At 39.1% G+C, this 15435-nt stretch overlaps 1 long non-coding RNA gene across 1 annotated transcript; it reads right to left on the reverse strand.

Annotated features, from left to right (window-relative positions):
• Positions 1-13019: 13019 nt before the first annotated feature.
• On the reverse strand, positions 13020-15139 carry LOC127644351 (uncharacterized). The gene is made up of 3 exons (XR_007970638.1): positions 14976-15139; positions 13985-14149; positions 13020-13156 (listed from the first exon to the last, which is right to left on the reverse strand). It is a non-coding gene; the product is annotated as an uncharacterized LOC127644351 (long non-coding RNA).
• Positions 15140-15435: the final 296 nt, after the last annotated feature.

The following is a 15435-nucleotide window of genomic DNA, read 5'->3' on the forward strand; positions in this document are numbered from 1 at the left end:
GCCCCCAAACTCGAATATTAGATGTTTTGTTTACACATTCAGAAAATCATAAAAATAAAAGTCCTAGTTTCCACAGACCAATTTCACCTCAGGTGGGGAGGACACCTTCTCAAGGTGTGAACTACAATGTTTCAGGACATTCTGATGTTGAATTCCAAAATAAGAGCGCCCCAAACTCGAATATTAGATGTTTTGTTTACACATTCAGAAAATCATAAAAATAAAAGTCCTAGCTTCCACAGACCAATTTCACCTCAGATGGAGAGGAAACCTTCTCAAGGTGTGAACTACAATGTTTCAGGACATTCTGATGTTGTCTTCCAAAATAAGAGCCCCCCCCCCAAAACTCACATATTACCTTTTTTGTCCATACATTCAGAAAATCATAAAAATAAAAGTCCTAGTTTCCAAAGACCAATTTCACCTCAGGTGGAGAGGACACCTTCTCAAGGTGTGAACTACAATGTTTCAGGACATTCTGATGTTGAATTCCAAAATAAGAGCCCCCCAAACTCGAATATTAGATGTTTTGTTTACACATTCAGAAAATCATAAAAATAAAAGTCCTAGTTTCCACAGACCAATTTCACCTCAGGTGGGGAGGACACCTTCTCAAGGTGTGAACTACAATGTTTCAGGACATTCTGATTTTGAATTCCAAAATAAGAGCCCCCCAAACTCGAATATTAGATGTTTTGTTTACACATTCAGAAAATCATAAAAATAAAAGTCCTAGTTTCCACAGACCAATTTCACCTCAGGTGGGGAGGACACCTTCTCAAGGTGTCAACTACAATGTTTCAGGACATTCTCATGTTGAATTCCAAAATAAGAGCCCCCCCAAAACTCATTACCTTTTTCCACAGACCAATTTCAACTCAGATGGAGAGGACACCTTCTCACGGTGTCAACTACAATGTTTCAGGACATTCTGATGTTGTTTTACAAAATAAATGGCCTTTTAAGACTTCTGTTTTCTGTAATTGATGAGTAATAACATTAATTTCCCTGTTTTTCTGTTTCAGTCACAACAGTGCCAAAGCCAGTGCAGATGATGTAAATTGCACCGTCGCAGTGTCTTTCATGATCTCAAGTTGGACAATTATATGCTCTCAGTTGTGAACAATGCCCAGAAGAGACTTTTATTCCTATTCCCTTTGTGCTTGTGTCTATCCATTGAAAATATTAGTTGACACAAATCTCTCTGTGGTGGACATTAATTTGTGCAATATAGATGTCATTGTGATATGTAACTGGCATGTGAATACATTTACATCTTTTTTGACTCACATAAAATTATGTACTTTAAACAAGTATTGTAATCGCCCATGTTGCCTCAAGGACTGTTTGTCTGTCGAAGATCTGTATAACACTGCTTTCAATGTTTATTCCTTATTTACATTTACATTTAGTCATTTAGCAGACGCTTTTATCCAAAGTGACTTACAACTGAGGACTAAAGCAAGCGAGTCATCGTGAAGAGGCAAGAACATGCAAGAAGTGCTGAAAATACAAAGTTCAGGCATTGCTCAGAGTAGCGAAAACCAGAAAAGGGAGGATTTAAAGGAGAAGGAAAGTTTTTTTTTTATTTTTTATGTTAAGTACTCATGGAAGAGATGAGTCTTCAGTTGGCTTTTGAATGCTGTCTGGGATTCTGCCTTCCGGATGAGGGTGGGAAGATCATTATGCAAATGTATTTCTCTGTGTCCCTATTGGAAGCTTTCTTCTCTCTTTCTGACTTTTACTCACAAAACATCACATATAATAAACACATATTGGTATCCTTGACCATGCCTAATAACTTTGAAGCCTCAAAAGTGCTCTATACAAATCAATTATGCTGTCCGTGGTGCTGAAGTAGCTACTCAATTTATTTTTGCATGTGTTCGTTATTCTGATTCTTGTGTTTCTCCCCATCAGTTTTGTGATGGATGTTATTTTCTCCATCCATCCATCCATCCATCCAACCGCTTATCCGAAGTCGGGTCGCGGGGCAGCTGCTCCAGCAGGGGCCCCAAACTTCCCTATCCGAGCCACATTAACCAGCTCTGACTGGGGGACCCCGAGGCGTTCCCAGGCCAGTGTGGAGATGTAATCTCTCCACCTAATCCTGGGTCTTCCCTGAGGCCTCCTCCCAGCTGGACGTGCCTGAAACACCTCCCTAGGGAGGCAGCCAGGGGGCATCCTTACCAGATGCCCAAACCACCTCAACTGACTCCTTTCGACACAAAGGAGCAGCGGCTCTACTCCGAGCTCCTCACGGATGAATGAGCTCCTCAACCTATCTCTAAGGGAGAAGCCCGCCACCCTTCTGAGGAAGCCCATTTCGGCCGCTTGTACTCGCGACCTAGTTCTTTCGGTCATGACCCAGCCTTCATGACCATAGGTGAGGGTAGGAACAAAAATTGAACGGTAGATCGAGAGCTTTACATTTTGGCTCAGCTCTCTTTTCGTGACAACGGTGCGATAGAGCGAGTGCAATACCGCCCCCGCTGCCCCGATTCTCCGGCCAACATCCCTCTACATTGTCCCCTCACTCGTGAACAAGACCCGAGGTACTTGAACTCCTTCACTTGGGGCAATACCTCCTTCCCTACCTGGAGTACGCACTCCATCGGTTTCCTGCTGAGAACCATGGCCTCATATTTAGAGGTGCTAATCCTCATCCCAGCTGCTTCACACTCGACTGCCAAGCGATCCAGTGAGAGCTGAAGGTCACGGACCAATGATGACATGAAGACAACATCATCTGCAAAAAGCAGCGTTGAGATCCCCAGCCCACCGAACCGCACACCTTGCCCACCCCGACTACGCCTCGATATCCTGTCCATGAATATCACAAACAGGATTGGTGACAAAGCGCAGCCTTGGCGGAGACCAACCCCCACATGGAATGAACTCGACTTCGTGCCGAGGACCCGGACACAGCTCTCGCTTTGGACGTACAGGGATTGGATCACCCTAAGAAGGGACCCCCTCACCCCGTACTCCCGCAGCACCTCCCACAGTCTCTCCCGGGGAACCGGTCATACGCCTTCTCCAGATCCACAAAACACATGCAGCATTCTTCAATCCGAGGTTCGACAATCGGCCGAACCCTCCTCTCCAGCACCTTGGAGTAAACTTTACCAGGGAGGCTAAGAAGTGTGATACCCCTGTAGTTGGCACACACTCTCTGATCCCCCTTTTTGAAGAGGGGAACCACCACCCCGTTCTGCCACTCCTTAGGCACTGTTCCATATTTCCATGACACCCCTTCTACAGCCAAAAGCTTTCAGCATTTCTGGTCGGATCTCATCAATCCCCGGGGCTTTGCCACTGCGGAGTTGTTTGACTACCTCAGTGACCTCCCCCAGGGAAATAGAATCTGATCCCCCATCGGCCTCCTGCTCTGCCTCTAGCATAGAGAGCGTTTTGGGATTTAGGAGTTCTTCAAAGTGTTCCTTCCACCGCTCAGTAACCTCCTCGGTTGAGGTCCCCCTCCTAAGGTGGCGGACGGTTTTCCAGAAGCACTTTGATGCGGACCGAAAGTCCTTCTCCATGGCTTCTCCGAACTTTTCCCACACCCACTGCTTTGCCTCCCTCACGGCCGAGGCCGCAGCCCTTCGGGCCTGTCGGTACCTTGATCCAACTGGTAACCCCACCTCCCTCACCAGTTCTGGCTCCTTCTCCCCCAGTGAGGTGACATTCCACGTCCCCAGAGCTAGACTTTGCTGCCCGGGTCTGGTCCATCGAGGCCCACGGCCTTCACTGCCACCCATATGGCAGCGCACCCGACTCCTGCGGATTCTCCAATGGGTGGTGGGCCCAAGGGATGTAGAGGGGGGTTTCACGTCGCTTCTTCGGGCTGTGCCTGGCTGGGCTCCGTGACAAGCCCGGCCACCAGGCGCTCGCCGGCTGGGCCTGGCTCCAGACAGGGGCCACGGGCTTCCTCCGGGCAGGGTAACTCCTCCTCTTTCCGTTTTTTCCATAGAGTCTTTGTGAACCATTCTTAGTCTGGCCCCTCACATGAGACCACTTTGTCTTGGGAGACCCTACCAGGAGCACATGGCTCCAGACAACACAGCCCTCAGGATCATAAGGGCACACAAACCTCTCCACCACGATAAGGTACTGGTTCCCGGAGAGGCGTCGATGTAAGCCCCACCAGATCCACTTGTAGTTTAGAATATTATTTTCAAAACTACATAATTAAAGCATAAGCTTAATATGTTTAATTATGGAAACCACTGTTACATGGTTGTATGCATATATGCTAAGTTGGACTGGTGGTAGCTGTTGTCCACCAGAGGGAGCCATAATAAATCGTTTCAGGACTGGAAGTTTAATGTCGGTGAATGTGGTTCATTATTTTAACCTAGGGTGACCAGAAGCCCCGAACAATTTGGGACAATCCCGAAATCTAAGCTGTTGTCCCGAATCCCAAATCAGCCCTGATTGGCCCGAAAATTATACTACAGCAAAATCTTGAGTAGTTATTGTCTTATAAAACATTAAAAACTGTCCGTGGAGGTCGTGAAGAGAGCGCAAGTTGCAGCAGCCGCGAGCTCAGTGAATTAATGTGCAGCCAGTCGTAAAGGAGTGATTGATTTGTCGCGGCACACAGAAAAAATACACAGAAAACAATGAAAAAAATACTTTGGCAAAGAACAATGACTACATATTAGACTACAGGACCCCCCCCCATTTCATCTCATCTGGTCACCCTATTTTAACCTGTAATAAAAACATTTAACTGCAACATTTTGCATAGAAAACTTAACTGGAGCAGTAATGTAGAATTAAGTAACTTAGATTACTGTTGCATTACATTTATATCTTGAAAATAAGAGATATTTTATTAACGTACTGTCTACTTCAGATTTGACCTCTATGATCGCCATTATATTTTTAATGGTTATTATGCCTAAACTATGTTGTATTTGTGAAATTACACTGTGCAACGTAGTGCAATGTCAAAAGAGCAAATATGTAATACGTTTTAAACAGGCACCTGCGAGGCCTAAACATGCACCTACACCTACAACAACCGTGCGATGACAGTAGGTATTGCTGTTTCTTAATGAACAAACAAAACCGTAACTTGCACCATCTGATGACGGAAAATATGCCGAAGAAAAAGAAAGGGTGACTGCATCTTTTTATTAAATGTACAATTCCCATTTGCTATACACAGCTGGATTTATTTGCACATTTGAGTAACGTTACTCATCACGGCAATTACATTGTTTGCCACACACCATTAGCCATGCATGTCAAATCAATTAGCCCTACGTTGCAAAATTCAACCATCTATTCTAGGCTAACATGTTATTTCTCTGAGGTCTGTCTAATGTCATGCAAATGTTTATTATACAGTAAAGTGTCTACTGAATAATAAAAGATAAATGTTTTACTTAGGCCAGTCTTTGGTTCAATCAATTGTCATAATTATTTTAAATAGAAACTGATGATTGTTGATGCTATCACCGAAAAGTAATTACAGTGATAAATTTACAATACGGTTCCATGCCATCATTAATGAAAAACTAGTTAAGTCAAGTCACATATAGCGCTTTTTACAATACGGATGGTTTCAAAGCAGCTTACAGTGAAAATAGTAAAGTCAAAGGACACATATTGTTTTGGCTTTACAGCAGCAAGTTATTGTCTAGGTAAAGTTAGTTTGATTTTTTTCTACACAGGAGCAAATGAGTAGCGCAAATATGAACACTCTAGTAACTATTATTTATTAACCAAAAATTCTGATTACCGAATTAGTAAGTTATAGGACTTAGTTGGCTTAGTAGTGCACTGTTATTTAATCAGTAACGTTAACTACAATTTTGTTTTCACTCCTCCCTGAAGACTACTTATAACTGTACAGGTTCAAAATAATGCGTGTAATGTTTAATGTATAATTAATTCTAAAGTGAAAATAATAATGAATCAAATATTCCAAAATTACTAATTATTTTGAACATTACTTTAAAGTGAAAAGCATGAGAATTCTTAAATACTTACTGAAGTAATTTAAACTTTTGAGGTTTTTGTGATGTTTTCTCTTTAGAATACAGATTATACATACAGTCATTACAAGGGGCGTTACCTTAGTCTTAAATGTACAATAGTTATGCATTATGCGTAAAACACAAGTATTATGAACCTGTTTATTAATTTTTAATAGGTAAGTAATAGATAAGTAATAAATAAGTATAGTACTTTACTAATAGTGAACTACCTCATTCGACAAAGCAATATTAATTACAAATTGTTTTATTAATTCTTGTTAGTTAATAGTAGTTACTTGAATGTCAACAGTGCGTTACTCATTTGTTCCTGTGTATTTATTTATTAATGACGGAACAGTATTCCAGTATTATATATATATATATATATATATATATATATATATATATATATATATATATATATATATATATATATGCTGTCATCCTAATGTCTTCCTCTTTTGATTTTATACAGAGTGCACTCATTCAAGTTATTTGGGGTGAGTAATTCAATCATTAACTATCCATCTGTGAAATTGAACTTAGTGCAATAACTATGTATAACTATGTCATTTATTTGTATTAATGCATTATTTCCCCAGTAGAACAAAACCATACGTATAGTAGACAATGAAATTGTGGAGACAGTTGAAGTCCTGAAAAAGAATCTCAGCAACTATGATGATAATATTACAAATAAAGACGGCTTCTGGGGACAAGTGTGCATTGCACTTGCCATTGCAAACACTAAAAACAATCGCTATCGACTGCAAAATGTATTTCATAAGGTGAGCATTTCTTTGTTTCATTAGCTGTCTGTCAAAACTTGATTCCTGTCTACAAAGTATTAAAATTTACACACACAAACACACATACACACACACTCATATATATATATATATATATATATATCAGTGGCGGCTGCTGGTCTTTCAAAGAGGGGAAGCTCATTTTCGGCCTACATTATAAACTTATTTACCCTATTTTTTGCACTAAATCAATCTTAGGTGTTGATCTGCCCTGCTGTTTAATTCTAATTTTTTCCTCGTAAGGAAGACTTTCAAATGGCTTCGCCAAAATCAGGTCGACAATATTAGCACCGTCTGCCATCGATGCGCAGTTTCACCCGTACTGACGCTAGCCTAGCCTACTGTATGAATGAATGAATGAACGAACGAACGAACGAATGCTCTAAAACAAAATATATTAAACTTGGTAAAACTGAAACAAGGAATGTGGTGTATAATTGTGTGAAATGTATTATGCAAATTGACTAGCAATTTCAGCCAAACAAATATAAAGAAATAGGTTGCAGCAGTTTGTCTTTCGACTACACTTGAGAAATCCACGATGGGACTGAGCTGAAATAGCTTCAGTGACTTCTTATAGTACAGATTCAGCTGTCAATCAAAAGGAGATGCAGTCTTTCGACAGATCCTCCAATCATCACGCTGAAGCCCGAGTCGGGCCAGCCCACTCCTCATTCACCCCCAGAGACGCTGAGCGTCCGTGGGCGGACATAATCGCAGCATTTATCCAATGACCGTCTATTTTCAGAGTACTGAAAAAAACTGTTCAGAGCAGCCCCATTGAAGTCAATGGACGCTCGGCTTCAACAGGGAAATGCACTGACGCTACAGGAATGTATGAGAAGTAAATCGAGTCAGCCGACCTGCTATGTGTAATGTAGCTGATTCTGAACGAACTCGTCTTCGAGATGAACGTGTTCTAATGCATTTTTACTCAATAAATTGTTTACACAATAGTACATATTTGACCATTATTTTTTTTGACATTATAGGGGAAGCTGAGCTTCCCTTGCAGTCTTAAAGAAATCCCCACTGATATATATATATATATATATATATATATATATATATATATATATATATATATATATATATATATATATATATATATATCACATCTTGCTAATGATAGACAATAATAAAGGTTGTTATATTGAGTTACTCAAAGACAGATGCAGGCATGTCATATTTTTACAAGGTACAATATATATATATTTTTGCATAGACGCAGTCAAAACAAAACCTATACATCCCCTTATTTATACTTTTCGAAATGTTTCTTTTATGATTTTCTGAATGAGTAAACAAAACATCTAATATTCGAGTTTGGGGGGCTCTTATTTTGGAATTCAACATTAGAATGTCCTGAAACATTGTAGTTCACACCTTGAGAAGGTGTCATCCCCACCTGAGGTGAAATTGGTCTGTGGAAACTAGAACTTTTATTTTTATGATTTTCTGAATGTGTAAACAAAACATCAAATATTCGAGTTTGGGGGGCTCTTATTTTGGAATTCAACATTAGAATGTCCTGAAACATAGTAGTTCACAACTTGAGAAGGTGTCCTCCCCACCTGAGGTGAAATTGGTCTGTGGAAACTAGGACTTTTATTTTTATGATTTTCTGAATGTGTAAACAAAACATCTAATATTCGAGTTTGGGGGGCTCTTATTTTGGAATTCAACATCAGAATGTCCTGAAACATTGTAGTTCACACCTTGAGAAGGTGTCCTCTCCATCTGAGGTGAAATTGGTCTGTGGAAGCTAGGACTTTTATTTTTATGATTTTCTGAATGTGTAAACAAAACATCTAATATTTGAGTTTGGGGGGCTCTTATTTTGGAATTCAACATCAGAATGTCCCGAAACATTGTAGTTCACACCTTGAGAAGGTGTCCTCCCCATCTGTGGTGAAACTGGTCTGTGGAAACTAGGACTTTTATTTTTATAATTTTCTGAATGTATGGACAAAAAAGGTAATATATGAGTTTTGGGGGGCTCTTATTTTGGAATTCAACATCAGAATGTCCTGAAACATTGTAGTTCACACCTTGAGAAGGTGTCCTCCCCACCTGAGGTGAAATTGGTCTGTGGAAACTAGGACTTTTATTTTTATGATTTTCTGAATGTGTAAAAAAACATCTAATATTCGAGTTTGGGGGCTCTTATTTTGGAATTCAACATCAGAATGTCCTGAAACATTGTAGTTCACACCTTGAGAAGGTGTCCTCCCCACCTGAGGTGAAATTGGTCTGTGGAAACTAGGACTTTTATTTTTATGATTTTCTGAATGTATGGACAAAAAGGTAATATATGAGTTTGGGGGGCTCTTATTTTGGAATTCAACATCAGAATGTCCTGAAACATTGTAGTTCACACCTTGAGAAGGTGTCCTCCCCACCTGAGGTGAAATTGGTCTGTGGAAACTAGGACTTTTATTTTTATAATTTTCTGAATGTGTAAACAAAACATCTAATATTCGAGTTTGGGGGCTCTTATTTTGGAATTCAACATCAGAATGTCCTGAAACATTGTAGTTCACACCTTGAGAAGGTGTCCTCCCCACCTGAGGTGAAATTGGTCTGTGGAAACTAGGACTTTTATTTTTATGATTTTCTGAATGTATGGACAAAAAAGGTAATATATGAGATTTGGGGGGCTCTTATTTTGGAATACAACATCAGAATGTCCTGAAACATTGTAGTTCACACCTTGAGAAGGTGTCCTCCCCATCTGAGGTGAAATTGGTCTGTGGAAGCTAGGACTTTTATTTTTATGATTTTCTGAATGTGTAAACAAAACATCTAATATTCGAGTTTGGGGGGCTCTTATTTTGGAATTCAACATCAGAATGTCCTGAAACATTGTAGATCACACCTTGAGAAGGTTTCATCCCCATCTGAGGGGAAATTGGTCTGTGGAAACTAGGACTTTAATTTTTACGATTTTCTGAATGTATGGACAAAAAAGGTAATATATGAGATTTGGGGGGCTCTTATTTTGGAATACAACATCAGAATGTCCTGAAACATTGTAGTTCACACCTTGAGAAGGTGTCCTCTCCATCTGAGGTGAAATTGGTCTGTGGAAGCTAGGACTTTTATTTTTCTGATTTTCTGAATGTATGGACAAAAAAGGTAATATATGAGATTTGGGGGGCTCTTATTTTGGAATACAACATCAGAATGTCCTGAAACATTGTAGTTCACACCTTGAGAAGGTGTCCTCCCCATCTGAGGTGAAATTGGTCTGTGGAAGCTAGGTCTTTTATTTTTATGATTTTCTGAATGTGTAAACAAAACATCTAATATTCGAGTTTGGGGGCTCTTATTTTGGAATTCAACATCAGAATGTCCTGAAACATTGTAGATCACACCTTGAGAAGGTGTCCTCCCCATCTGAGGGTAAATTGGTCTGTGGAAACTAGGACTTTTATTTTTATGATTTTCTGAATGTATGGACAAAAAAAGGTAATATATGAGTTTGGGGGGCTCTTATTTTGGAATTCAACATCACAATGTCTTGAAACATTGTAGTTCACACCTTGAGAAGGTGTCCTCCCCACCTGAGGTGAAATTGGTCTGTGGAAACTAGGACTTTTATTTTTATGATTTTCTGAATGTGTAAACAAAACATCTAATATTCGAGTTTGGGGGCTCTTATTTTGGAATTCAACATCAGAATGTCCTGAAACATTGTAGTTCACACCTTGAGAAGGTGTCCTCTCCATCTGAGGTGAAATTGGTCTGTGGAAGCTAGGACTTTTATTTTTATGATTTTCTGAATGTGTAAACAAAACATCTAATATTCGAGTTTGGGGGCTCTTATTTTGGAATTCAACATCAGAATGTCCTGAAACATTGCAGTTCACACCTTGAGAAGGTGTCCTCCCCACCTGATGTGAAATTGGTCTGTGGAAACTAGGACTTTTATTTTTATGATTTTCTGAATGTGTAAACAAAACATCTAATATTCGAGTTTGGGGGCTCTTATTTTGGAATTCAACATCAGAATGTCCTGAAACATTGTAGTTCACACCTTGAGAAGGTGTCCTCCCCACCTGAGGTGAAATTGGTCTGTGGAAACTAGGACTTTTATTTTTATGATTTTCTGAATGTATGGACAAAAAGGTAATATATGCGTTTTGGGGGGCTCTTATTTTGGAAGACAACATCAGAATGTCCTGAAACATTGTAGTTCACACCTTGAGAAGGTGTCCTCTCCATCTGAGGTGAAATTGGTCTATGGAAGCTAGGAGTTTTATTTTTATGATTTTCTGAATGTGTAAACAAAACATCTAATATTCGAGTTTGGGGGCTCTTATTCTGGAATTCAACATCAGAATGTCCTGAAACATTGTAGTTCACACCTTGAGAAGGTGTCCTCCCCACCTGAGGTGAAATTGGTCTGTGGAAACTAGGACTTTTATTTTTATGATTTTCTGAATGTGTAAACAAAACATCTAATATTCGAGTTTGGGGGCTCTTATTTTGGAATTCAACATCAGAATGTCCTGAAACATTGTAGTTCATACCTTGAGAAGGTGTCCTCCCCACCTGAGGTGAAATTTGTCTGTGGAAACTAGGACTTTTATTTTTATGATTTTCTGAATGTATGGACAAAAAGGTAATATATGAGTTTTGGGGGCTCTTATTTTGGAAGACAACATCAGAATGTCCTGAAACATTGTAGTTCACACCTTGAGAAGGTGTCCTCTCCATCTGAGGTGAAATTGGTATGTGGAAGCTAGGACTTTTATTTTTATGATTTTCTGAATGTGTAAACAAAACATCTAATATTCGAGTTTGGGGGCTCTTATTTTGGAATTCAACATCAGAATGTCCTGAAACATTGTAGTTCACACCTTGAGAAGGTGTCCTCCCCACCTGAGGTGAAATTGGTCTGTGGAAACTAGGACTTTTATTTTTATGATTTTCTGAATGTATGGACAAAAAGGTAATATATGAATTTTGGGGGCTCTTATTTTGGAATACAACATCAGAATGTCCTGAAACATTGTAGTTCACACCTTGAGAAGGTGTCCTCCCCACCTGAGGTGAAATTGGTCTGTGGAAGCTAGTACTTTTATTTTTATGATTTTCTGAATGTATGGACAAAAAAGGTAATATATGCGTTTTGGGGGGGCTCTTATTTTGGAAGACAACATCAGAATGTCCTGAAACATTGTAGTTCACACCTTGAGAAGGTGTCCTCTCCATCTGAGGTGAAATTGGTCTATGGAAGCTAGGAGTTTTATTTTTATGATTTTCTGAATGTGTAAACAAAACATCTAATATTCGAGTTTGGGGGCTCTTATTTTGGAATTCAACATCAGAATGTCCTGAAACATTGTAGTTCACACCTTGAGAAGGTGTCCTCCCCACCTGAGGTGAAATTGGTCTGTGGAAACTAGGACTTTTATTTTTATGATTTTCTGAATGTGTAAACAAAACATCTAATATTCGAGTTTGGGGGGCTCTTATTTTGGAATTCAACATCAGAATGTCCTGAAACATTGTAGTTCATACCTTGAGAAGGTGTCCTCCCCACCTGAGGTGAAATTTGTCTGTGGAAACTAGGACTTTTATTTTTATGATTTTCTGAATGTGTAAACAAAACATCTAATATTCGAGTTTGGGGGGCTCTTATTTTGGAATTCAACATCAGAATGTCCTGAAACATTGTAGATCACACCTTGAGAAGGTGTCCTCCCCATCTGAGGGTAAATTGGTCTGTGGAAACTAGGACTTTTATTTTTATGATTTTCTGAATGTATGGACAAAAAAAGGTAATATATGAGTTTGGGGGGCTCTTATTTTGGAATTCAACATCACAATGTCTTGAAACATTGTAGTTCACACCTTGAGAAGGTGTCCTCCCCACCTGAGGTGAAATTGGTCTGTGAAAACTAGGACTTTTATTTTTATGATTTTCTGAATGTGTAAACAAAACATCTAATATTCGAGTTTGGGGGCTCTTATTTTGGAATTCAACATCAGAATGTCCTGAAACATTGTAGTTCACACCTTGAGAAGGTGTCCTCTCCATCTGAGGTGAAATTGGTCTGTGGAAGCTAGGACTTTTATTTTTATGATTTTCTGAATGTGTAAACAAAACATCTAATATTCGAGTTTGGGGGCTCTTATTTTGGAATTCAACATCAGAATGTCCTGAAACATTGCAGTTCACACCTTGAGAAGGTGTCCTCCCCACCTGATGTGAAATTGGTCTGTGGAAACTAGGACTTTTATTTTTATGATTTTCTGAATGTGTAAACAAAACATCTAATATTCGAGTTTGGGGGCTCTTATTTTGGAATTCAACATCAGAATGTCCTGAAACATTGTAGTTCACACCTTGAGAAGGTGTCCTCCCCACCTGAGGTGAAATTGGTCTGTGGAAACTAGGACTTTTATTTTTATGATTTTCTGAATGTGTAAACAAAACATCTAATATTCGAGTTTGGGGGCTCTTATTTTGGAATTCAACATCAGAATGTCCTGAAACATTGTAGTTCATACCTTGAGAAGGTGTCCTCCCCACCTGAGGTGAAATTTGTCTGTGGAAACTAGGACTTTTATTTTTATGATTTTCTGAATGTGTAAACAAAACATCTAATATTCGAGTTTGGGGGGCTCTTATTTTGGAATTCAACATCAGAATGTCCTGAAACATTGTAGATCACACCTTGAGAAGGTGTCCTCCCCATCTGAGGGTGAAATTGGTCTGTGGAAACTAGGACTTTTATTTTTATGATTTTCTGAATGTATGGACAAAAAAGGTAATATATGAGTTTGGGGGCTCTTATTTTGGAATTCAACATCACAATGTCTTGAAACATTGTAGTTCACACCTTGAGAAGGTGTCCTCCCCACCTGAGGTGAAATTGGTCTGTGAAAACTAGGACTTTTATTTTTATGATTTTCTGAATGTGTAAACAAAACATCTAATATTCGAGTTTGGGGGCTCTTATTTTGGAATTCAACATCAGAATGTCCTGAAACATTGTAGTTCACACCTTGAGAAGGTGTCCTCTCCATCTGAGGTGAAATTGGTCTGTGGAAGCTAGGACTTTTATTTTTATGATTTTCTGAATGTGTAAACAAAACATCTAATATTCGAGTTTGGGGGGCTCTTATTTTGGAATTCAACATCAGAATGTCCTGAAACATTGCAGTTCACACCTTGAGAAGGTGTCCTCCCCACCTGATGTGAAATTGGTCTGTGGAAACTAGGACTTTTATTTTTATGATTTTCTGAATGTGTAAACAAAACATCTAATATTCGAGTTTGGGGGCTCTTATTTTGGAATTCAACATCAGAATGTCCTGAAACATTGTAGTTCACACCTTGAGAAGGTGTCCTCCCCACCTGAGGTGAAATTGGTCTGTGGAAACTAGGACTTTTATTTTTATGATTTTCTGAATGTGTAAACAAAACATCTAATATTCGAGTTTGGGGGCTCTTATTTTGGAATTCAACATCAGAATGTCCTGAAACATTGTAGTTCATACCTTGAGAAGGTGTCCTCCCCACCTGAGGTGAAATTTGTCTGTGGAAACTAGGACTTTTATTTTTATGATTTTCTGAATGTGTAAACAAAACATCTAATATTCGAGTTTGGGGGCTCTTATTTTGGAATTCAACATCAGAATGTCCTGAAACATTGTAGATCACACCTTGAGAAGGTGTCCTCCCCATCTGAGGGTAAATTGGTCTGTGGAAACTAGGACTTTTATTTTTATGATTTTCTGAATGTATGGACAAAAAAGGTAATATATGAGTTTGGGGGCTCTTATTTTGGAATTCAACATCACAATGTCTTGAAACATTGTAGTTCACACCTTGAGAAGGTGTCCTCCCCACCTGAGGTGAAATTGGTCTGTGGAAACTAGGACTTTTATTTTTATGATTTTCTGAATGTGTAAACAAAACATCTAATATTCGAGTTTGGGGGCTCTTATTTTGGAATTCAACATCAGAATGTCCTGAAACATTGTAGTTCACACCTTGAGAAGGTGTCCTCTCCATCTGAGGTGAAATTGGTCTGTGGAAGCTAGGACTTTTATTTTTATGATTTTCTGAATGTGTAAACAAAACATCTAATATTCGAGTTTGGGGGGCTCTTATTTTGGAATTCAACATCAGAATGTCCTGAAACATTGCAGTTCACACCTTGAGAAGGTGTCCTCCCCACCTGATGTGAAATTGGTCTGTGGAAACTAGGACTTTTATTTTTATGATTTTCTGAATGTGTAAACAAAACATCTAATATTCGAGTTTGGGGGCTCTTATTTTGGAATTCAACATCAGAATGTCCTGAAACATTGTAGTTCACACCTTGAGAAGGTGTCCTCCCCACCTGAGGTGAAATTGGTCTGTGGAAACTAGGACTTTTATTTTTATGATTTTCTGAATGTATGGACAAAAAAGGTAATATATGCGTTTTGGGGGGCTCTTATTTTGGAAGACAACATCAGAATGTCCTGAAACATTGTAGTTCACACCTTGAGAAGGTGTCCTCTCCATCTGAGGTGAAATTGGTCTATGGAAGCTAGGAGTTTTATTTTTATGATTTTCTGAATGTGTAAACAAAACATCTAATATTCGAGTTTGGGGGCTCTTATTCTGGAAT

The sequence above is a fragment of the Xyrauchen texanus genome, chromosome 5, assembly GCF_025860055.1.
Source record: "Xyrauchen texanus isolate HMW12.3.18 chromosome 5, RBS_HiC_50CHRs, whole genome shotgun sequence".
In the NCBI taxonomy this organism is placed as follows: domain Eukaryota; kingdom Metazoa; phylum Chordata; class Actinopteri; order Cypriniformes; family Catostomidae; genus Xyrauchen; species Xyrauchen texanus.